The 24,551-nt window shown below is 38.1% G+C and overlaps 1 protein-coding gene and 1 pseudogene across 3 annotated transcripts in view; one reads left to right on the forward strand and one right to left on the reverse strand.

Annotated features, from left to right (window-relative positions):
* The window catches only part of SLC44A5 (solute carrier family 44 member 5), a 311,252-nt gene that overhangs the window by 62,748 nt on the left and 223,953 nt on the right, over positions 1–24,551 (forward strand). The gene's annotated exons all lie outside the window — the stretch shown is intronic.
* The window catches only part of LOC311617451, a 29,176-nt pseudogene continuing 27,196 nt past the window's right edge, over positions 22,572–24,551 (reverse strand). Inside the window, exon 3 of the transcript in view lies at positions 22,572–23,111. The product of the transcript in view is annotated as an uncharacterized misc_RNA (transcript). The remainder of the gene's footprint in view (positions 23,112–24,551) is intronic.

The following is a 24,551-nucleotide window of genomic DNA, read 5'->3' on the forward strand; positions in this document are numbered from 1 at the left end:
AAATAAACGGTGTTATTAATGTACTCATGTCTAGGACAGATTAGTTTTTCAGGCCTCTTTGCTTCTCTGTAAAAGAGAATAACAATAATTATCTCACCATCTGAAGTAAGGAGTAAATCGACACTGTGCCCAAGTATCTTGTATATGCTGAGTAAATGATGGTTTTTATTTTGTTCATAAGAGGAAATTCAGAAGTTTGTTAGAAATTATTCGGTGTATTTGACATAGAGATACCGGGTCTTTATTGTACTTCAATTGCATTGTAGCTTAGATGGGTTTAGGTGAGCAGAGAGCAAGGCGTTGCTACTATGTCTATCATTGTTTTAAGGCAAGCATGTCAAACTCAAAGGCTAACATGGGCCAAATAAACAAGGTTTAAGTTTATGTGGGCCACAAAAAGACAAAAGCTTCAATTTTCGTAGGAATGTAGGTTTATTTCGATAGAGACATGCTGAATACAAAGGGCTGAAATAAATGAGTCATCGTTAACATCAAATAATAAAGTATTTTAATAAAAAATAATATTTTTTCTTGAACTTTCCAGACACTGAATAGCTATACAAATTAATAAGCGTAATGCAAAAATCATATTTTTCTTGTTCTCCGAAAGTTAAATATTTCCTGTGGGCACACTAAACAAGTCAGTCCATGACTAATGATGTGGCAATAGGCTGCTAAAATATTCACTGCTAGTATTAGTGGTGAGAAATGGTGCACCTGCATGTAAGGTGTGTAAGGGAAACGAATACAACATGATTACAGTAATCAGTCATTAGCGAATGTTGTATTTCGTTATTAATAACTAGAGGCCCGATGCACAAAATTTGTGCAAGGTGCTTGGCCCTCGCAGCCCTGGCTGCCTCTGCCAGTCCTTGCAATCCCAGCTTCATCTGGAAAATCATCTGAAAGGATGTCCAGAAGGACATCTGGAAGGTTGTTCAGCTGTTTGGTCTAATTAGCATATTAGCCCTTTATTAAGACCAAGATCAAGGACATATAGGATTATGTATAACAATCCTAGCTGGTTTGTCTTGTGAATAGAATGTCAGCTTGCGGACTGAAGGGTCCCAGGTTAAATTCTGGTCTAGGGCACATACCCAGGTTGTGGGCTTGATCCCCAGTAGGGGACATGCAGGAGGCAGCCAATCAATGAGTCTCCATTGGTGTTTCTATCTCTCTCTTCCTCTCTGAAATCAATAAAGATATATTTAAAAAAATAGTAATTATGTATAAGAGGATATTGTAAGAATTAAGTTACGACATTTTTATTAAGACATTTTTTACATACCATTATGTTGGCTGAGCTGCAAAAATATTCATTGTGGGGTACATGTGGCCAGTGGTCCGTGAGTTTGACATGCTTGCTTTAAGGGAAAATAATTTCTCAGAACTAGACAACTGGCATGCTCCTGGAGTTTTGGGACCATGATACACTCATAAGTTGAGCTCTTTTCCATGTTGTTTATTTGATATTTGGTTCTCTTTACTGAATATTGGCTATTAGATAACAACTTTCACCATCAGAAAGAAACCATTTCTCTCACAGTAATATTCCCCCCCCCCACCTTTTTTTTTTTTAACTTCCACTAATAGATGCTTCTGTTGGCCTCTATTTAATGTCAAGTAGCATGCAGAACTTTGACCTTAAGTTAATTAAGGACTTAATAGCATTTATAAGAGCCTCTTTGGACTTGAGTCATTACTCAGTTCACTCTGTAAGGACATTTTACTTTTATTTTTTTCATCAATTTTTCTTTGCAGTTCTTATCAGTGCAATAAATGAAAAAACTATGATGTTTAGAAATCTGTCAGAAAAAAATCATAGAAAATAGTATAGATCTTGGGAAGTGCTTATCCTTTCTTAGAACAGAGAAGCCACAGACACTACCACCAGCACCATTACTATTAATACAGACTCAGTAAATGTAATATTGCCTGTGAAACTGTGCTAGGTGTCATAATACTAGAATCATAGAGAACAGTGGCCAGGAATTACTTATATAGAATTTGTAGATGGACAAAATAAAAACATTAAGGAAATATCTATATATAGGCACTGTGGTTTTAACAATATGTAACTAAGGTACCAATGAAATTTTGTTGTGTGGAAAAAGGTTAATTATGTAACTGAAGTAGAGATTAGAAATAAAATTTAGGACTTTCATGAATAATCATGAAAATGTGACTATAATCTCTTGAGCTAAAGCATTTCAGTTTGGGTGGCTACTAGAACAGGACATTAGGACAGAGGTAGGGAGAGTGATGACTATTATTCTTTAGAGTGGGCTCTTCAAGGCTGACCCAGATGCTGGTAAGCTTTGTGCTAGACCTGAGGCAAGCTGAAGTCTTAAATGGGAGTACCTCAATTCACTCTTTATTCATTTCTGCAATGGAAAGGAAGTGTTTATAATATGTCTTAAAGCACCAAGCATTTATTTGTATTAACATCTTAGTTTCGCTAACTGCCAACAAATGCTATGCCTTATATTCATTTTTCTGTTAGGAAATTGCCTGAAAGAAAATGTTTCATTGTAAAATTTAAGAATATGTCATATTCCCATAGGCCAAGAAGCTATGTTTTTATATCTACATCTATATTTGCATCTACTTCTACTTTTATATCCATATCTATATCTACCCATATTGCCCAATGATCACATACTCAAGCATACCAATATTAAAGAAAATATAAATTTGCATGTTTAGATGGAGTTAATAAGATTAAAAATCATATAAAGTTAAAGTCAAAATACTTTTTTAAAAGAGTGTAATAAATGAAGGTAAAGGCAACATTACTTTTTTTACACACGAAGATGAACATAATTAAAAAGTATTTGCTCATTCTTGGATTTTAAGGTCTACTTCTGTGGTTGGTGTAGGGAATGGGCCTGTGCTGTCAGTCGGACATCCCCCAAGGGGTCCTTAGTGCTGCAGCAGAGGCAGGCGAGGCTCCCGCCACCACCATTATGCTCGCCAGACATGAGCCTGGCTTCTGGCTGAGTGGCACTCCCACTGTGGGAGCACACTGACCACCAGGGGGTGGCTCCTGCATTGAGCATCTGCCCCCTGGTGGTCAGTATACGTTATAGCAACCGATCGTTCTGCTGTTTGGTCTATTTGCATATTAGCCTTTTGTTATATAGGATAGTAGTATTTTAAAGGATTTTCCATATTTGTGAATGGTGTCTTAGATGCTAAAACGCCATTCTAAAAATATTTATTTTTTTTAAATATATTTTTTATTGGTAGCAGGCTGCACACTGAAGAGAAGAGATTCTGTATATTTGCTACTTTCCTCATTTACGCCTCAAATATGAGTCAGGCTCACCTTCTCAGGGTGAAAGGAAGACTATTATACCAACTGCTGGTCCTTTGTGACTAAGTAACATAGCTGCTAAATTGGATTAATTCTGTGAAGTCACAGAACTGCCAGGTGTCACCCTGGTTTCCTTGGGTTAATGCAGACAGTGCCATCGGCAACTTCTAATAGTTAGATGGTGTTCTTCCCCAAAGGCAGCTTCAATTATAGCATGCCTAAAATGAGTTAAGACAATTATCAATTGGCTAGGTAAAATTTTACAAGTCATTTTCATTCCAACCGAGTTACAAAGGTGATTATGATATTTGGAACTTGTGTTTTAGAGAGAGGCTTCAAAAAATTAGAATTCTAAAATGTGGTTCTTAATTTTTTTTTTGGCTTTTTCACCCATTCTCCCAAACCACCTCCCATCTTGCAAACATTAATTTGTTCTCTGTATCTATGAGTTTGGTTCTGTTTTGATTATTCATTTATTTTGTTTTTCAGGTTCTACATATAAGTGGAATCATATGGTATTTGCCTTTCTGTCTCTGACTATTTCATTTAGCATAACACAAATTGCCTGTTGTAAAAATAGTCATGGGAATGTAAAGTACAGCATAAGGAATATAGTGAACAATATTGTAATAACTATGTGTCATATTGACAGGTACTAGACATATCAGGATGATCACTTCAAAGTCTAATCACTATATTGTACACCTGAAACTAATATAATATTATATGTCAACTATAATTGGAAAATAAAATAATTTTTTAAAAGTAAAAGAAAAGCTAAAATAAAATGTGGATATAATTTCCATGGTGAAGAAATGGTCATTATTTATATTAAAAGATATACTTATTTATCTCCCTTATCTCTTTTTTCATATTTCTTCAAATTAATATGTTTTTTCTATTATTTAAATTTGGTGATTGAGCTATTTTTAAAAATAATGCTTTGCCATTAATGAGAAAAAGGTCACCTTTAAAAAATTGATTCAAGTTATTATGGGACTGGATTCAGCCCAGTTCCTATTAATGAAGACTACTTCCTTTTTCTAGGATAATGAAATTAAAATAATCTGTTTTTATCTATTTCTAGTCATGACACATTCCAGGCTTAGGTAAATAAACCCAACTGAAAAATAACAGAATAACTAATTCTATCATTCAACTCAAAGCTGTCATTTTTCATTTCAATGTTATATTCATGAGCATTAATATGAAAACTTGCTGTCAGAGGTTTGCTTCTTGTATTATGATTGCTTTAGAATGGAAATTTAAATACCAAATTTTAGAAATAAATTAGGAAGAGCATGGATAGAGTCCTGGACAAGGACTCAGGAGGCTGGTTCTGGTCTTGGCCTGCTACCATGTATGTGCCTGGATAAGTCACTTTAAATTTCTCAGCATCAACTTCCTTTGCTTTTAGAACCAAGATTGTTAGGTTACTTTCGGATGGCAAATAGGTGTCCTGCTGCTGCCTGCTCTGATCAGTTGGTGATGCCTGCCTGGAGGGCTGCATGGGGATGATGGTGAGCCTCTTCCAGACCCAGTTGATGGGAAGATTAGAGTCAAGCAATCCACTTATTTTGCCATTCCTGTACTCAACAACTTCTTGGGTCAACATATCCTTCTCTTATGACTTGTTCTCGATTTTTAACCTCAAGAAATATTCTCTCCATATTTTACTTGAAAATATTTAAAAAATTGGAGAGCAAGGAGACATTGTCTTTGAGGTCATCTAATCAAGATGAGGCTGATCTGTGTAAAAGTGCTTTGTAAAATGTAGAGCACTATTTCTGTTGTTTGAGGACAACATAGCTAATTAATGGTAATTTTTTCCCATTATTTCCCTTGGGGCCCCCTTCTTGTCTAATTTTTCATGAAGAGATTGTTGTATGATGGTGTAGCCTTTTCCAGTAACTTTCTTAGAAAGTACTCATTCCAGTGACATTAAAATAATTAAGTGTCAAGTGGTGTAGTGTAGAGAGTAAACACTACAGACATCCAGAAAGCTGGAGAGCTAGAGTCATCAGGGAATATAAAAGATAGAGGTAGAACTTGAACATAGCCAGAAATAAGCTGAAGTTAGATAGAAAAGTATGGGATGGAATTTGACATGAAATAAGATATAATAACAACTGGTATGATACACAGGAAGTATAAACTGTTAGGTTTCAATATGGGAAGACTTGGATCGCTAATAATTCTATATAATAAAACCCTAATATGCAAATTGACTGAACAGCAGAATGACCAGTCTCTATGACACACACTGACCCCCGGGGGCAGATGCTCAATGCAGGAGCTGCCTCCTAGTGGTCAGTGTACTCCTATAGGGGGAGCACTGCTCAGCCAGAAGCCAGGCTCACAGCATCTCCCACCTCTGCGACAGGCAGGCAGTAAGGAACAAGGGGTCCCGGACTGCAAGAGCCCTGGACTTTGAGAGGGATGTCTGACTGAGGGACCCTCCCCCAGTGCATGAATCTCGTGCACCAGGCCTCTAGTAATATTGATAATAGTTAACAGTTATTCACTCCTTTATCCCATCAATACTTTTTTGAATACTTCTACTGTGTCAATCCCTATACTAGATACCAACCAAGGATACAACTCTTAGCAAAATGGAAAAATCCTTGATTTTTAGAGATTACATCTTAGTGGAAGGAGACAGATAATAAAGTAATAAGTGTAATATATAATATCTTAGAAAGTAAAAACTACAAAGAAGAAAAACAAGACAGGGGAGGGAACAATGGAATGGTAGGGGTGGGTTGCAAATTTGGATAGAGTGGCCAGGGAAGGTCCCACTAGGATGGTAATGACTGAGTAATAAAATCACTCTGCTAAGTGAGTTATGTATATGCAATCATTTAATTTTCATAACAGCTCTATGAGAATGGGTCCTATTATCATCCTTATTTATAGATAAGGACCTAAAACAAAGACAACCTCATCAAGAGTGCATAGCAATTAAATATAATAGCTGTGATTTAAATTTAGGAAGTCTAACTCCAGAGTTTATACTTTCAGTCTAAAAGTCTAAGCAAAAATCCTTTAACCGGCTGTGGAGGTAAAAAAAAATAGTACAATTTTAGAGCTGAGGAGAAATTTACTGACCTTCTAATTCAGTGGTTTTCAAGTCAGCCAGCTCCCAAAATTTCTGGACTCTGACTCCTAAATTTCTGATTCAGCATGGTTGGAGTGAGGCTTGAGAATTTACATTCTAACAAGTTTCTAGGTAATACTGATATTGATAATGTGGGTTACATTTTGGGAATAATTGGTTAGTCCAGTGATTCTCACACCTGGTTGCATGTTAGAATCATCTGGGGAGCTACCCCATGTTTTACTCCAGGGGGTACTGAGAACCTGCATTTCATTGATCTTGGCGGAGATGCTGTATCCGTGACTGGAGTGCACAAGTAGGATTGTGCACTAGAGGAATACCACTGGTCTAGTCTAAACCTTGTTTTACAGATGAGGAAACAGGTCTGAAGAAATTAACTATTCCCTTCTTGTCTTGTCTCCTAGCATTCTGCACATTGTTTCTTACTCATGCACTCGGTTCTCCTCTGTATAAGGTCAGGGACTGTCTAATTTATTTATTTTTAAAAAATATATTTTATTGATTTTTAACAGAGAAGAAAGGAGAGAGATAGAGAGTTAGAAACATGGATAGAGAGAATCATCGATCAGCTGCCTCTGCACACCTCCAACTGGGGATGTGCCCACAACCCAGGTACATGCCCTTGTCCGGAATCGAACCCGGGACCTTTCAGTCCGCAGGCTGACGCTCTACCCTCTGAGCCAAACCGGTTTCGGCAAGGTCAGGGACTGTCTTAATTTGTTTGCCACACAATAAAGGTTCAATAAATATCTATTGTTGAGTTACTAATGTTGAAGGGAATAGGGAATCACAAAAAGTTTTTGACCAGCAAAGTGACATATTGTATATTAAAAGCAATATTTTAGGAGGATTTGTTAGGAGGAAGGCTAAGATAAAGAGCCTGGAGAGGCGATGATCTTCCTACTGCAATGTCCTGTTACTCAAAACGTGATAAAGACCAGCAGCACCAGCGTCGCCTGAAGCCTTGTTAGAAATGCAGGCTCTCAGGTCCCACCTCTGACCTACTAAAGAAGAATCTACATTTTTATACGATCCCCGTGAGTTCTGTGCACAAAGAAGTTTAAGAAGCACTGTTGTAGGACATCACAGGACCAATGTCTCAACCTATGTGGTAGCCCTAGGGAATTGAGGCAAAGCAGCAAATATGAATGGCTGAACATGTCAGCTTTAACTTAAGCCTATTCCATGGGATACTAGTTCTCATGAATTTTAATAAGCATTCAGTGACCAAAAAGGTTTGGTGAATACCAGGTTAAACAAAGCTAAACAGGGGTTGTTTGTTTTTAAATAGCCAGACTTCTTTTATCTTTTAATATGCTGATTTTCCAACAGAAAAACTATAGTTTATTTTTTAATAGCTGCTTCTACATTCATTGATCATGGAAGTCTGTTTGAGGTGTAACTTTCATGTTACACCCCAAACAGACTTTCATGTTACACCCCAAACAGTTTGTTTGGGGTGTTACACTATCATGTGACTATCTTGTGGAGTGCTTCTTGGTAAAGTTGTATTAAGTTCTTTGTGATTATTAGGGTTCCAGATTTAGAAAATATTCTAATTCCTGGACAGGAAACCATGTTGCACATCTTAAGTTTAATACCCTTTACTTATCTGTTCAAATGTCCAACCTTTCCATCACTGGTCCAGGCGTGTGACTTCACTTCTAATTCACTTTCATTGGCTGAGTCTTATATGGAAAGGGTCATAGGAGAGGTCTTCAGGCTCTGTCAGATCTGGTCTGGGAAAACATTCAAGACTTAGTTGCTTCTTATGGTGTCTGATGGAAATGAGGAGGACACACTGGAATATGTAGGGTCACTGGAAAGGTACCAAAGTTTACCTTGTGCTAGGAGTGCAATCAGGAGGTATAACTGAGAGCAATTACTGGGTGAATAAAGAAGAAACACAGAAATGTGACTGACAGTCATGAGACATGTGAGACATATCTGTAAGCAAATTTATAGTGAAAAATAAAAAGAAGCAAATGAACAGAAACATTGGGACCTAGGGTTGTTTTAGATTTAAGACAGTCCAAATGACTTTTCTATAGTTTATTTCTATCAATGCCCTTTTTAAAAATTCATGGCCTATTGTAATGCTGACAGGTTGATTATTCCACATTCTAAAACTCAGAAAGCACTTGATCTTAAATGATACTCACCAACAAATTACCAACAGTATTTTGGATAGCACTTTTTATATTCACTATACAGTTTTTCTCCTGTATTCTTAACATTAAATTTCACTTTTTTTGGGGGGGGTAGGATTGCAGTATAATTACTATTCTTAGTAGTAAGAGGAATGAAAATACTTTCTTCATGATACCCTTACTTTGGGTAGTAAGCCACATTACTCTTAATTTTTGTTAATAAACCCATGGAACGTATTTTTGATTTAGAACTGTTCTTTCAAATGCTCAAAGGCTTTATTTTTTATTCCCTTTTCTTGATATTTAAAATTTTTCATTCTTGCAAAATTATAAAAGTATTCTTGGATCAACTTATGGCATCAATATAATTTTTCTTAGGAATTTTTATTTTGAAAATATTACTTCAATGGTTAAACTTATAAATCTTTCAAATATGATTTAATTCAGTTTATCTTCATTGTACCCTTAGTTGACAGCATTTCCTGTACTTTCAAGAGAAATTTTGATGAGATGGGGGAAAACACCCTTTTAATCAAGCAGAATATATTAAACAAAGTAGTCTTTTATTTCAGAAACTTCTAGAGGGGATTAGTATAGTTTCAACAGACTTTTCTTTTAAAAAAATATTTGTTTTTACAGAGAGGAAGGGAGAGAGATAGAGAGTTAGAAACATCGATGAGAGAGAGTCATCGATCAGCTGCCTCCTGCACCCCCCCCACTGGGGATGTGCTCTCAACCAAGGTACATGCCCTTGACCAGAATCAAACCTGGGATCCTTCAGTCCGCAGGCTGACACTCTATCCACTGAGCCAAACTGATGTCGGCAACAACTGACTTTTCTTGAATTCTGAAATCTACAATTCCCAGATACTATCTATCATCTATCTATCTATCTATCTATCTATCTATCTATCTATCTATCTATCTATCATCTACCTATCTATCATCTACCTATCTATCATCTATCTATCTATCATCTATCTATCTATCTATCTATCTATCTATCTATCTATCTATCATCTATCTATCAATCATCTATCTATCATCTATCTATCTATCTATCTATCTATCTATCTATCTATCTATCTATCTATCTATCTAAAAGCCTAATATGCTAAGTGTTCCTCTGACCGTTTGACTGGTCACTATGATGCACATTGACCACCAGGGGGCAGATGCTATTACTGGTAGGTTAGCTTGCTGCCGGGATCCAGCCGATAGGGTCTGAGTGAGACAGGCCACACATGCCCTGAGCCCTGGGGTGGTCCCTCCCTGGCCCTAACGGTGCACTGGTGGGGTTTCTCAGCCTGGCCTGCAGGAATTGGGATGGAACCAGCTCTCTGACATCCCCCAAGGGGGTCCCAGATTGTGAGAGGGTGCAGGCCAGGCCCAGGGACACCATGTGCACTGGGCCTCTAGTGTCTAAAATAATTATCTTAAGATCTTATAAGGTCTAAGTCATCTAAAATAAATTCAATTTTTTTTATTTTACTAAGATTGATTCATCTTAGACTATATAGAGGTTGGCAGTCTTTAGAATTAGTGTTAAGATGCTTGATCTTCCCCTGTCAGGCTAACAGTGGTGGTAGATACAGTTTACAAGGAAACCCTTACGTGGGAGATTATAGTAGCTGAAAGACTACCTCTGAACAGGCAAAGGGAAGTAGACGGGTGCTATGGGAACAGCAGCTGCTGAATTTTGGACAGTATTGGTAGCTTGTATCAACTACAAACCCTTATAGTTGTACAGAAGAGAAAAAAAGAAGCAATCATCCCACATGCCAAAAGTAACTTGCTAATGAGCATTATTTAACATATATGCTAAGGGTTGCAAATACTTATTCTGGAAAGATTTTCAGTAAGGATTGGATCTAGAGGTTCAAATTAAACCTTGGGTTACTAGACAATCCAATCCCAAAAATATTTGTACAACATCCATTTAATAAATTATATATCAAACATCATCAGGTGCTGGATCTGTGCTGGGTGCTAGAATACCAGAAGAGATAAACACTGTCATTGCCATCATACTACTTGCTGATTATAGTGAGATGCAGATATGTAAACAAGGTAATATAACATAGTATAGTGTGTACTATGAAATAAAGTAAAGCATGGTAGTATACAGAAAGGGTACTTAACTTTTAGTTAAGGAGTCAGGTAAAGAAGAGGCATCGACATGAAGGATGAGGAGTCTTTGGGTAGACTAAGAAGAGATGGGGCAGGAAAGTGCATTCTGCATAGGGAGAAAAGCATATACAAAAGGCCTGAGAACGATCATAAAGAAAGTTTTGTTTGGAGCATACAGATTTGGGAAGCAGGAAAAGTGGCTGGAAATGAGGCTAACAAAGTAAGGCCAGACATGTAGGGTTTTATAAGCATTTGGGTTTTTATTTATTTATTTTTGTTTTTATTTTTTAGATGGAATGGAAAGCCATAGAAAATCTCTTTAGCCAAGAAATGATTAGTTCTGAATTTTAGGTTAATGACTCTGGCAACATTATGGAGAATGGGTTGGAGGGAGATAATACTGAAGAGAAAGAGACCAATGGGGAAACTCTTGGAAAAGTTTATGTAAGACGAGATGGTGGCCTGTATTTGACAAGTGATATCATTTTCAATAGCTTGTGCTTTTAGACAATAAAATTTTTTACTCTACCTTTTATAAGATTGTTTATATGGTTCTTTACTTTAGTATTTTCCATTTTATAAGTCTTCAAGAAACCTTTATTTCATCTTTCTGGTATCTATATAAACTATTATATTATATCTATATAAACTATTATATAAACTATGTTTCTGTTGCTTCCTAAATATTCTCCTGATTTAGAACTGTTCTTTAGAACAGAAAATGTATTCTCTGCTCTTGACACATATGTTTTCGGTTTCTTTATCAGACTTGAGTACAGAGTTAATGTTGAGAGAGAAGTAATTACGATTCTAGTGAATAGGTTTTAGTTGCATAACTATGGAGAGCCTGAGATTTTCTGGAAAGGACTGGTAGAAAAAAATAATTTAATGGCTCTCAGCATTGGAAAGAAAGAAAAAAATAATTTAATGGCTCTCAGCATTGGAAAGAAAGACAGTTTTTTGAGGGGAGGAGGTTTGCTGTACAGCAATCAATATGGCAGGATTAGAAAAGACCATCATGGATCAACCCCAAAGTGCAAAATGTAATTAAGGGCACGGGAGGCACACAATGCATGTCAAGTTCAAAAGAGACTCTGAGAAATTACAGAGTGACATTTGGCATTTAAAAATGCAGAAAGGGCAAAGGTGGAAAATGACAAAAACATTTCTTGTAAGACTAAAAGTGCTGCAATATTACATGGGACACAAAAGGTCAGTGAACAGCCTGGAATGATGTCTAATGGATAGCAAGGGTACTCCGTTGACTGAGACTTTCTTGTAAACATTCATTAAAAAAATAAAACTAAATGAATTCTTTGCCTCAGTGCTCTCAGAAAGCACAGTCTGGCTGAAAATATAAATCAATTTAAAACGAGAGAAGTAAAATTGTTCTTGGACATGTTGCCAATCAATAGGTGCTAAAGAAATGGAGAAATCTGAATTCTCATGTAGAAGCAGATATTCTTTCTTCTAGGATTAGTGCTGTCCAAAGCCAATAATTCATTCTTAGGTTTAGAAACTCTTTCTAAAAAGGATTAAGTTGTTTTTCTTTTGGTATTTTGTTACCAAATCTTCCAATGTAGGTCATTTTTAACGATTATTTTGGCTTTCTATCTATGTGTGAAAGTATGTTACATCTGGCTCTTACTAGGAAAAGGACGACATTATGAAGTTGCATAGAAGTTCTAGCAAAAGAACTTCCCAACCCAGTAAACTTTTATTTTTATTTTTGAGGGAATGTACTTATGTGAAGTGGAGCTTGGAGGAATGGCTGTTCCTGGCTTTGGAAATCCCTCGTCTTAATCAGTTAGGGCTTCTATAACAAGAATACCATAAGCTGGATGGCGTAACGGACAAACATGTATTTCTTACATTTCGGGAGATTGGGAAGTTCAGAATTTGTCAGCAGCTTCTTTACTGGCTTCTTGTAGACAGCGTCCTTCTAGCTATAGCCTCACATGATACAGACAGACAGACTAATTCATCATGAGGGTTCCACTCTTATGACCCAATTACCTCTTAAAGGGCTCCATCTCCAACTACCAGCATATTGGGGATTAGAGTTTCAACATGTGAATTTTGGGACACAAGCATACAGTCTCACAGCACCCTTAGTGATACACATTTTCTAAAGAGGTAGCAATTGTTCTTTCTTACTTGCATGTTAAAGGCAGGATTTAAAGAATGAGTATACCTGATGCAAAAGCAGAGAGGTTTTAAATTATTGTCTCAAAAAGGATTCAGGAACAATTTCATATGAAAATATTTTTGTAGCATAAAATTGAATCATGGCAAGTTCATATATTATAGTTTAGCCCAATAGTGTATTTGTTCTGTTGTCCTGAATCATGGCAAGTTCATATAGTTTAGCCCAATAGTGTATTTGTTCTGTTGTCCTGTTTCCCCAGGTCTGTTTCTACATTGTGATTAAAAATTAACACTTTGATGTATTTCTTCCCATTCTTTTTTTCAAAGCCTAAAAGGATATATATTATAAAATTTGATTTTTATATTCAGCATTTTACAGCTAATCCTATATGATAAAAGCATAGTATGCAAATTGTCCCTTCAACCAGAGTTCTTCTGGGAGTTCAACCAGGGGACAGGCTAACTGGGGGGGTTGGAGGGAGGCCCTAACCACCAGCCAGCAGCCACTAGGGACCCTACCAGTGCATGAATTTCATGCACTGGGCCTCTAGTATTATATAATTGATTAACCATGCAGTTAAATATGCTTTAAAATATTTTTGCTGGCTACACATCATTTCATAATGAGTTTGTAGCATACTTTATTTCCCTATTGCCTCACTACCTTGGGACCATATATTCTGGTTTGCCCAGGGAAGTCCTTCTTTATGACTATTATCCTGGGGAAATTATTAAAGCATCCCCAGAGTTATCCCATTTGGAACACAAATTTGTAGTCACCTTTCCTATAATCAATAGACTATTTGCTATTTTAAATTTTCTATTATAAGTGCACTATAGATTAATGCATTTCTTAAGATTTCACAAGGGTAAATTCCTAAAAGTGAAGTAACTGGATTAAAGTGCATGACCATTTAGCTCTGTCTATATACTATCCTGCTTATGTTTCTGTTAAATAAGTAAAATATGGTTTTGCTAAAATTGAATTCAACAACTTTATCTGCTTTCAACTTTGAATATTTTATTCCCTTTGAGAAGGGTTTCTCAAAACTGGCACTATTCACATTTTGTATAAAATAATCCTTCTTATAGAGAGCTATCTGTGCATTGCAATATGATTTAGCAGCTCCTGGCCTTTACCTCCAGATGCCATAGCACTCCCCACCCCAGTCATGACAATCAGCAATGTCTCCAGATATTGACACATGTCCCTTGCGGAGGGTGGGAGGAGGTGCAAAATAGCCCTCACTTGAGAACCACTGACTTAGAAAAATGTATAGGGAATAATTAGAGTAACATCTTCCTCTTCTAGCTTATTTGTCTTAGCTGTGGTTTTTTGTTTGTTTGTTTGTTTGTTTTTTATAAAATAATTGCTTATTTAGTATACTGAAAATGGTAAAAGTTGCTCGTTCAAGATTACACGACCAAGGAACCCAGGAGGAATTTGAACTTGGGTCTGTCTGTGTTCAGAGTCTTATCTATGTGTCCTGCTATCCGAAAGGCACATGCTAGTACTACTATTATGCACTCACCATTGCTAGACAGAAAACAATGGGAAAAGAAGTATTTTCTCTCCAGTGAGTTTGGGCAATCATTTAGGATCTTTTTTATTGTTACCGAGATAGTCCTTATTTTTATCATCTGTAAATGAGGTTGGCCGTGTGATATCCATATACAGAAATGTAGTTTAAGTCTTGGCACATAGTAGGTGCTCAATATGTGCTAGTTTGCACTTGTATTTACATTGGGTTATCATAACCATCTGCTAACGAATCTTAGGGCTTAAAGATGAACCAAACGACCAGGCACTGATTACCTTTCCCCCTTTCTACTTTCAAAAGCAGCCCTCCCCGTTTTCCCTCAATGTGGATGACTCACCCTTTGAAGAACAGAGTAGGAGATGAACAGACACCCAGGCATCCACAAGAGAAGGAAGTGCAATTTAAATTACTGAAATAAATGCTGTTCCTTCTTTTTATCTTCTATCTCAAAAGCTTTTTGTTCAGAATAAGAAAATCATTTTTAAGCTCTGGAGGTAGAATATTTAGTTTTAGGTTGTTTTGGGACAGGTTCTGATATATGAACATAAGACTAGTGAGTAGAGAGAGGACCAGACTGGAGAGAGAATTCCCCACACGTTCTTGTGCTAGAGTCAGTCCACCACTATTGCCAATTAATGCCTGAGTGATGGTGGGGTGGGAGGAGGAATGTGGTGAGCTATTTTCCCACTGGAGGAGGAGGCATGGCTCAAGTTCTGCAGCTAAGCTCACCTTAGAACCTTAAACATGGTGATCTTGGGAAGCATGGTTGGATTACAACTAGTTTTATCTAGGTTTTTCTCATTTCTCATTCTAAATGGTGGGTGTTGCTGATTGTGAAGAATCTTGAAAGGAAAAGCAGAAACAAACTATGTTAGAATCACTTTTCCCCCAAAAGGTACTAGACCAGGAAAGAAAAAAAGACATCTGGATATAAAATACAGGAAGTTCTCATGTACTCTTAACCTATTCTTAAGTTCCGAGTATGATACTTGATATTTTGTAGTACTAAATGGCTTTTAAAACATTTTCATAAGTATTTGCTCTTTGACCATCTCAAAAGGCTAGTCAGGCAGATTTTCATGTTTCAGAAGAGGAAATGAAACTTGGAAAAGTTGTGATTTTCTCCAGCTTCATAGAGTGAAGAATGTCCAGGACCCTTGATACATACATCAGCTCTGTTTCTACATCACTCCAATGCTTATGTAGTTCCAGAATTCACACTATTTCTCTGCTCTTAGACTTTTTCTTGTTTTGCTGATATTTTAAACTAGGTTATCTGTGAATAGTATTTAAAAGAATGATTATGTGGTTGCTTTTCCTACACATTCAAGGCAATATTTCAGTGTAGCTATCATGTTGTCTGAAATTTGGGTGCTACCCTTACTCTCTACTTTTATGTGTTTATCTTTCATGTACTTATGTAAGGGTAAGCGGAGTTATTGCTGTGCATATATCACATTTTGAGTTTCTAATGGCTTTTCTGTTAATGGGTTGGATATTGTTGTGTTTCAGCCCCTGTGATCCTGTGTCAGGAAACTCAGCTTGAGAATATATTGCTGAGTCATAATGTTAAAACCCTTGGCCCTTCTCCCTGTCAAGTGAACTTGAACACATAACGGTGTTGTCTTAAATAAGATAGTTAGAATTTCTTTTCAGTAAATTATGCATATTTGAAAAATAATGTAAGCTTAAAATATGTCCCCTCCCTGCCTATTGTTTTTAAATTGCTCATAATGTGTTAAAGCTTAATGTAAAATAAACAATCTTCCCTACTTTATCATGGTGCTATTTTAATTTATGTCTTAACTACTTTATTAGTTTTTTAGAACCAAATTATCTTCTGTCATAAGCAGCCTTCTTGTATGTGGCTTATCAATACAAAGTTGAATGCTCAGTATTTTCTCTCTCCCTCCATGACTCCTTCCTTCCTTTTCCTCACCTTTTCTATTTTTATCCATCCATCCATCCATCCATCCATCCATCCATCCATCCATCCATCTCCTCTCAGTCTTTTAGTAATAGAAAGGCTCATATTTAGTATGTGTGGTAACTCAAACACCACAATTTCAAAATTTGAAGTTTAAAAGTATTCTTAAATTGCATAAGTTTATGAGTTTGGAATTGATCTACTTATACCAATTTTGAGGATTTCATCACTTTATTATCTTTTAAGTACAATCATATACCCAAGTGCTCCTAATTTATAAGACTTTATGCGGTGTTAAAAACTGAAAGTCAGATTGAAATTCAAAGTTGTTTCAAAATATAGATAAAAATGGCTTTCTGTGTCCAGCCCGGTATGCTTTAATAATGGGTCTTTATGATTTTAGTGGCTGTGCCTTGTCAGAGTCTTTTCCCCCAGATGGAACCAGTCCAGCTAGCATGGTGACCTTCAATTGTTGACATTCTTACTAACTGCCTTGAGATTATCTAGTCTCTGAAGGAAAATGGCAGGTAGCCAGGGAGTTTTCTTTCAGCAATCCAAAGAGATGTCTCACACCCTAAGAGAAAACTCTATCTACCCATTTTGTTTTGCATCGTGAAATATTTAGATAACTCAGAGCTGAGTGAATGGAGAGTTATTACATGATACAAATATATAATTTAGGAGATGATGGTCAGAGACATGTAAACTAAAGGAAAAAAGAAGCAATAGCTATCAATTACATGAGTTTGTGGAATAATATACTGCATACATTTCAATATGTAATAATTTTTCTTATGTTTTAGTGTTAAGAGTTGAGTGTGTGTGTGCGTGTTGGGGGAATGGTACAAATAATAATGTAGGAAATCCAGAAGGATTTCTACTTAAGGTAACTTAACTTATGTGCCAAGAAATATAACTTATGTGGATTGTCTCACACTTTGTGCTAAAATTGTCTCTATTGCCTTTTGTCAAAATGTTATGAGGAAAGGAAAAAAAATAGGGGTATATACAGAGCGATAACCCTGGAGGCCTGTTTGTGGGTTCAGAATTTTTAGAGATCAACCAAAGAACTGTATGTATATATGCATAATCAGGGACACAGACAATAGGGTGGCAAAGGCCTGGGGTGGGGCCCAGAGGTGGGCTAGAAGAGGTCATGGTGGGGAGGGGGGACATATGTAATACTTTCAACAATAAAGACAAAACATTTTTTTCATTGAGATAAACACAGTTGTTTTCACATTTGACAATAATGGTAAAACAGCAAGGCCATTTCATTTATCACAGTGTGCCTGAGTAATCTTTATTCATTGTTTCCTTAGGAATATGTTACATACTATACAGTTAAGACCCTACAAACAAACATACATATATTTAATGTCCATTTGTCTGAACCTTTATGCAAAAAAAGAGTAAGAACAAGAGAAATCTGAAACAAATGCAAACAATGCAAAATTATCACTGCTGTAAATGACAAATGCCCTGAGAAAACTCAATGCAACACTTACATATGCTTATATAAGATTTAAGTAGAGAAATTTAACAAAATTTATTGGCAATCATGGAGAGCAGGAACAGATGCAGCAGGTTTCAGCAGGGATTTACTTGGTGCCAGTGTACCTCTGGCAGCTGCTGCTTGTGTTGCCCACAGAGGATACTAGAGTGGCCTCTGTATCAGAGAAACTCATCTTCTGTGAGCCATACTTTTTTACTGAAGGTAAGCTAATAAGAATTTTTACACACACACATACACACTCGTGCGTGCACACACATGTATGTGCTTAAAGAAATGTTCATAAATTCTGGGCCCTTTTTGTCCCTGAAGTAAACCCAAAGTCAGTTGGGCACCAGGGCAAGGGGAGTCTGTGGCCAGATGTTTTTCAATAATATCTCTCTGCCATTAGTTTTTCCAACAACCCAGAATGACCTTTGCCTTCTATGGTGTAACCATTGTGCACTGCAGAGCCAAATGCTATACCTAAGATTACGTTTCCTTTATTGTACAACTTTAAAAAAATTCCTACTTGCTTTTTTCTTTTCCACTACTTGACTTCATGATCCCCTTATTTTTCACAAACTCCCCTGGGTGTAAGGACACAAGATTCTAGGCTTGCTACACAACTATCATCTTGACTCTTAACTGTTTTCCCACAATGGACCCCTATTTTTCTGGGCACAGTGTCTTTCTCATTCTTCTTCTTTCGCTGGAGCAGACCCTCAAGTAATGAAGATGGTCAGCCATATATGTATGTGTGTCACAAATATGACAAAAAAAAAAAACACCACAGTCATTGTCCCTTTCCACATATTGACTGCTTTACTTTTTTTTTTTTTTAATTTTTAAAATATATTTTATTGATTTTTCACAGAGAGGAAGGGAGAGGGATAGAGAGTTAGAAATATCGATGAAAGAGAAACATTGATCAGCTGCCTCCTGCACACCCCCCATTGGGGATGTGCCCGCAACCAAGGTACATGCCCTTGACTGGAATCAAACCCGGGACCCTTGAGTCTGCAAGCTGACGCTCTATCCACTGAGCCAAACTGGTTTTGGCTTGACTGCTTTTCTTAGCATGATTCTAGATCAAGGATCTTTGTATGTTTTGGAAGCTTTGACTACAGCTAGGTAAATTAGTTTGCTGTTTTTATTCTCCTAAATTTTCTGTATTGCAAAAACCTTATCAATGAATGAAAATAAAGAAAAATCCCAAACATTCCACCAATGATTTAAATTTCTCCTGTGTCGAGGGAACTTGGGGGGGGGGGTAATGAAATTTTTATATTTTGTTTACATAACTACATTTATTTGTCAAAACTCACCCAAACTCTATTCTTTTTTTAAAAAAATATATTTTATTGATTTTGTAGAGAGGTAGGGAGAGAGATAGAGAGTTAGAAACATCGATGAGAGAGAGTCATCGATCAGCTGCCTCTTGCACACCCCCTACTGGGGATATGCCCGCAACCAAGGTACATGCCCTTGACCGGAATCGAACCCGGGACCTCTCAGTCCCCAAGCCGACGCTCTATCCATTGAGCCAAACCGGTCTTGGCCCAAACTCTATTCTTTAACAGAGTGAATTTTACTGTCTATAAAGTATATTTCAATAAACCTGATCAAAACCAAAATGCCTTTCTATGCCCCCCCTTGCAGACATAATTTTATGGTGTTACTAGATGCCCAGTGCATGAAATTCATGCACGGGGGTGGGGGGAAGGGGTCCCCTCAGCCCGACCTGCACCCTCACCAATCTGGGTCCCCTTGGGGGATGTCCGACTGCCAGTTGTCTGGAACATGGGGGATATCCCTGTGGGCCGTAAGTGGCAGTCGGACATCCCTCTCACAATCTGGGACTGCTGGCTCCTAACCACTTGCCTGCCTACTGGCTTGATCGCTGCCTAACCTGCCCTCCCCTGCCAGCTTGATGGCCCCAACTGCCCTCCCCTGCTGGCCTGATGGCTCCTACCACCGTAGCTTTGTCCAGAAGGAAGTTGGACAGTAGGAAGATGTTCGGTCTCTAGTCCAATTAGCATATTACCCTTTTATTAGATAAGCAGTGTACATATACTTTTTAGTACGGTATTGCCACATAATTCTTTATATACTTTTCCTTGTTATTACTGTCCTGAAGCAGTGATTCTGATAAAGGTTAGGCTCTGTAACCACTATACAGAAAGTGTGGCCGAACCAGTGAGATTATAACATCTGGTAAAAGTAGTGTCCTTTAAACTCTTCTTGGTGTTGCCAAAATAGTTCATTATAAAATTAATGTAAAAGTAACCACCACTCACAAATTCAGATTTAATCATAGGGGATGTGGAGTAGATATGAGAATGTGTGAAAGTACATGTATGGTAACTGATCAGGAGCTGAGTCTCCTGAGGCAGGACCTATATAGCAAGTCACTGTCAGGTTTCTCTTCTTCCTCCTGTGGAGCGCATCAGTGTGAAAGGCCAAGTTCACCCACACCAAGTTCACCAAGGCTCAAATTCTTCACAGTGAGCCCACTGCTGGCCCTCCAAATGGCCCTCCTGAAAGCAATCATAGGATACTTTTTGATTACTTCCCTCCCATTTCTTAAACTGATGGCCCATCTCATTGTAATGCCATACTCCTAAAACCCAGAATGTTCTGCAAACACGAAACTCTGGCAGCACCAGAAGGCAGGTACAGACTGACAGACTGATGGTATAGGTCAATACTGGACACTGTAAAGGACAAATACTACCATTTCCTACCAGGGGAGGAAGAGAGTAATCAAACATGGCCCTTAAGTGTGAGAACTTGAGATGGAGTTAGTAAAACCATAATGACTTACACAAGACCAGGAGAGTATGACTAAAGACATTATCTGGAGTCATGGAAACTGACAACACTGGGCACCATGAGAGTTGAGAACACAAGAGAGCTCACAGGGAGGGGAGACTAAGGGTTTAGGCTATGAGCTGATGCCTTCCCAGAAGCAAGATTCTGAAAGAAATGCACTATTTGGACAGGTGACCTAGACATCTCAGATGAGGGGGCAGCATGAAGAGCAGCACAGAGGAAAGAAGTAGCCTTACAAATGGATACTGGTCAGAGTTCTCAGGTGGGGAAGGCAGAGGTGAGAGGACTGGACCTGCGAGGGTTTCTTCTGATGCTGAATGAAACTTGTGCTCAATTTGAAGGTTTTCCCACACACCTTACACACATAAGATGTTTTCTTCAGTGTGAACTCACTGATGCTGAGCCAAGATTATTGTCCGATTAAACATCTTCCCATACTCCTCAGATTCCTAAAATTTCTCCCCAGTGTGGAGTCTCAGATATATAATAAAACGGGAGCTACAACTAAAAGTTTTTCAAAATTCACTGCATTTATAGAATTCTTCCCCAAGGTGGAACCTCTGGTGCTGGAGAAACACTGAACTCCAGCAGAAGGCCTTGCTGCATTCCTTATAGTCATAAGATTTCTTTCTAGTGTGAACTCGCTCATGGATGATGCACTGATAGCTACACCTGAATCCCTTCCCACAATACTTACATTTAAAGGGTTTCTCCCCGGAGTGACTTCACTGGTTTAAATTGTAGCTGAAGATTTTCCCACAGTCCTTACATTCATAGGGCTTCTCTCCATCATGAAGTTTCTGATGCTAAAGGAGGTGGGGATTCTGACTGAAGGCTTGTCCACATTCCTGACATAAGTGTTGTTTTTCCCCATTGTGGATTTTCTGGTGCTGTGACAGTTTTGAGTCATATCTCAAGGCTTTCCCATAAACTTTGCATTTGTTGGGCTTCTCATTGTGAATTCCCTGATGTGGGTGAAGGTAGAAGGCTGATTGAAATGTCTGCCACATTCACCACATTTATAACACACCTATTTTATAGGGGGCCTGGCTGGGTGGTGAGCTGTGTGATGACACCACTGCTTCTTTCCACTTTCCTTGCTATCCCTTCTCTTTTGATGGTGGTGAATTTGCAATCCTGGACTGTGAAGTTTGTGAAATCTTTTTTCTCTGTCATGTCATACAGCAGTGGCTTCTCTAAGCTACCTTTAAAGTGATGGTGCTGGGAGGCATCCCCCAGCTGCATTTCTGCTATGAGCCGGAAGGACTCTGATTCTTTAGGAATGTTCAGCTTTGGAGTTTGCTCCTCATTCCCAGTGTTAGTTTTACCACCTGTGCTGATACCTCTTGGGGCCTCTCCCCCTTGACTGTCTAGGCCCCATGGTACTTCCCCTTGCTTCAGCTGGAATATCAGATCTGGTTTTGGAAATGAAAATGCCACCAAGGAAGTTATGTTTGCATAATTCTCTAGCATCACCTCCCTGTACATGGCCCTCTGCACCACAGAGTACAGAGTGGCCCATTGATCCCTCAAAAGTCACTGATTCTTTTATAATATCCTTTTATGTTCTTACTAGAGGCCCAGTGCATAAAATTTGTGCACTTGCCAGTGGGGGGGTCTCTTAGCCTGGCCTGTGTCCTCTCACAGTGTGGGAGCCCTGCAATCAATTGCCCCAAAGAGGTAGGCCCTGCCTACCCATTCAGGGCTCTTCGATAGATTGCCCCAAAGAGGTAGTCCCATGCTGTACGGAGCTGCTGGGACCTGCCTCCGCGCTGCACACACAGTATCAAGTCCCCACCCACTCTCACACGCTTCGCCATGCATGCAGCCCTGTCCACCCACGTGTACCCACTGCACACACAGCCTCCTGGTGATGGATTGTGATGACGTGAGGGTGTGACAGTAATTTGCATATTAGCTCTTCATTATATATGATGCTTTCTTGTCAGATGCCTTTGGAGCAGGTGCTTTCTGGGCTGGAGTTTTCAGAGCCTTCTGAGCTTTTGGAGGTGCTGCCTTCTAGCCTGCAGCTTTCTGAGTGAGAACCTTCTTGTCTGCAGCAGCCACCTTTTTTGCTGAAACCTTTGCAACAGCTGCTGCAGATGTGCCTTTAGTGGTAGATGCTTTTTTTTTTTTTTTTAGGAGAAGCTTTCAGAAGAGCTGCCTTTTGAAGCTTTCTAACTTCAAACTTGATTATTGGGATCTTCCATTTCTTCGCCTTCATGGTTTTAAAAAGATTGAAATCTGCATTTTGGCTTTCTTTTCTCTGGCTTGAATCTTCTTTGCCTATTCCGTGGTGGCCTGTTTTGTATTGATATCTGCTTTCTGCCAGGCTTACCAAACATACCTCTAAGGGACATTGTGTAGCACTTGAGGATAAAGTCAGTGAGCTGCATGCATTTGACAGGTATAATCTGTCTCTTTACTGGAGTGCAAGGTCCATCAGCCAAAGCCCTGTTTGTTTGTTTTTTCAAATATTTTATTTTTTAACAGTCTTTTTCTTTCTTTCCTTTTTAGAAAATACAATTTTATTGGTTTCAGGGAGAGAGAGATGGAAACATCAATGATGAGATATAATAATTAATAGGCTGCCTCTTTTACTCCCCCTACTGGGGATTGAGCCTGAAACATGGGCATGTGCCTTGACTGGGAATCAAACTATGAGCTCCTGGTTCATAGGTTGGTACCCAACCACTGAGCAACACTGGCCAGGCAACCAAAGTCCTGTTTTGATTGGTAACATCTACTCATGACCAGCTTCCCAGCATGAGGCCCACAGGAGATGTAGGGTTCCTCCATGAAGCACCTGAGCATCACAGGCTACATAAGGCCTGCTAGGCACCTTTCTGCATCACAGGCTACATAAGGCCTGCTAGCACCTTTATGCACAAGGGTGTGCAGAAAGTGGTGGGGCTGCATAGCTGCCAGACCCAGAACCCTCAAAATTTTCAAAAGCTCATAATAAAATAAATTTTACTAATATTGAAAATACCTAAAATAACTTAGACAGTATTATAGAGATATATTTTACACTTAATATAATTCTGTTTTAAATGTATAGTTCAGCCCTGGCTGGTGTTCTCAGTGGTGAGAGCATCGTCCTGTTAACCGAAGGGTCTTGGTTTCAATTCCCAGTCAAGGGCTGGGTTGCAGGTCTAATCCCTGGCCCAATAATTGGGGCACATGAGGGAGGCAATCAATCGATGTCTCTCTCACATCGAAGTTTCTCTCTTTCCCTCCCTTACACTATCTCTAAAATCAATGGAAATATATCCTCAGGTAAGGATTAACAAAAACAAACAAAAAAATTAAAATGTACTGTTCAATAGTTTTTAGCATATTTATAGCATTGTATAACCATCACTATAACTTAATTTTAGAACATTTCAACAAGATAAGAAATTCCATTAGCATTCACGTCCCATTCCACTGCCCTAGCCAACTGCTAATCTGTCTTTTCAATTGATTTGCCTCTTGTAGGCATTTTATATGATAGCTACATTTTGGAGATTGACTTCATTTACTATAACTTTTGTTTTTTACTTTAGCTTTTTATAATTATACAAGGAAATCACTTCAGAATTTTTAACAGATTTTTTAAAAAGAAAATTAAAATCCTATCAAAACACTACTAAGAGAACAACTTTAAATCATTTTTCTGTTTCTTTGCTGTCTTTTCTGTCTTTTTTTATTCATTTGTTATTTCATTAATTTGTTTAGCAAACATTTATTTAGTATGTGATATGGGCACTGGACATACTAAGGTACAGAAGATGAGCAATTTAGTGTTGTTGATGGAATAACTAATAACCATTACAGTGAGTACAGACTGCTTGTATTATGCAACATCGACCTAATTTAATTTTTCTAAAGAAGCTATTTATGCCTATGTAT

The sequence above is a fragment of the Pipistrellus hanaki genome (genome assembly GCF_964339955.1).
Source record: "Pipistrellus hanaki genome assembly, chromosome: 2".
Lineage (NCBI taxonomy): Eukaryota > Metazoa > Chordata > Mammalia > Chiroptera > Vespertilionidae > Pipistrellus > Pipistrellus hanaki.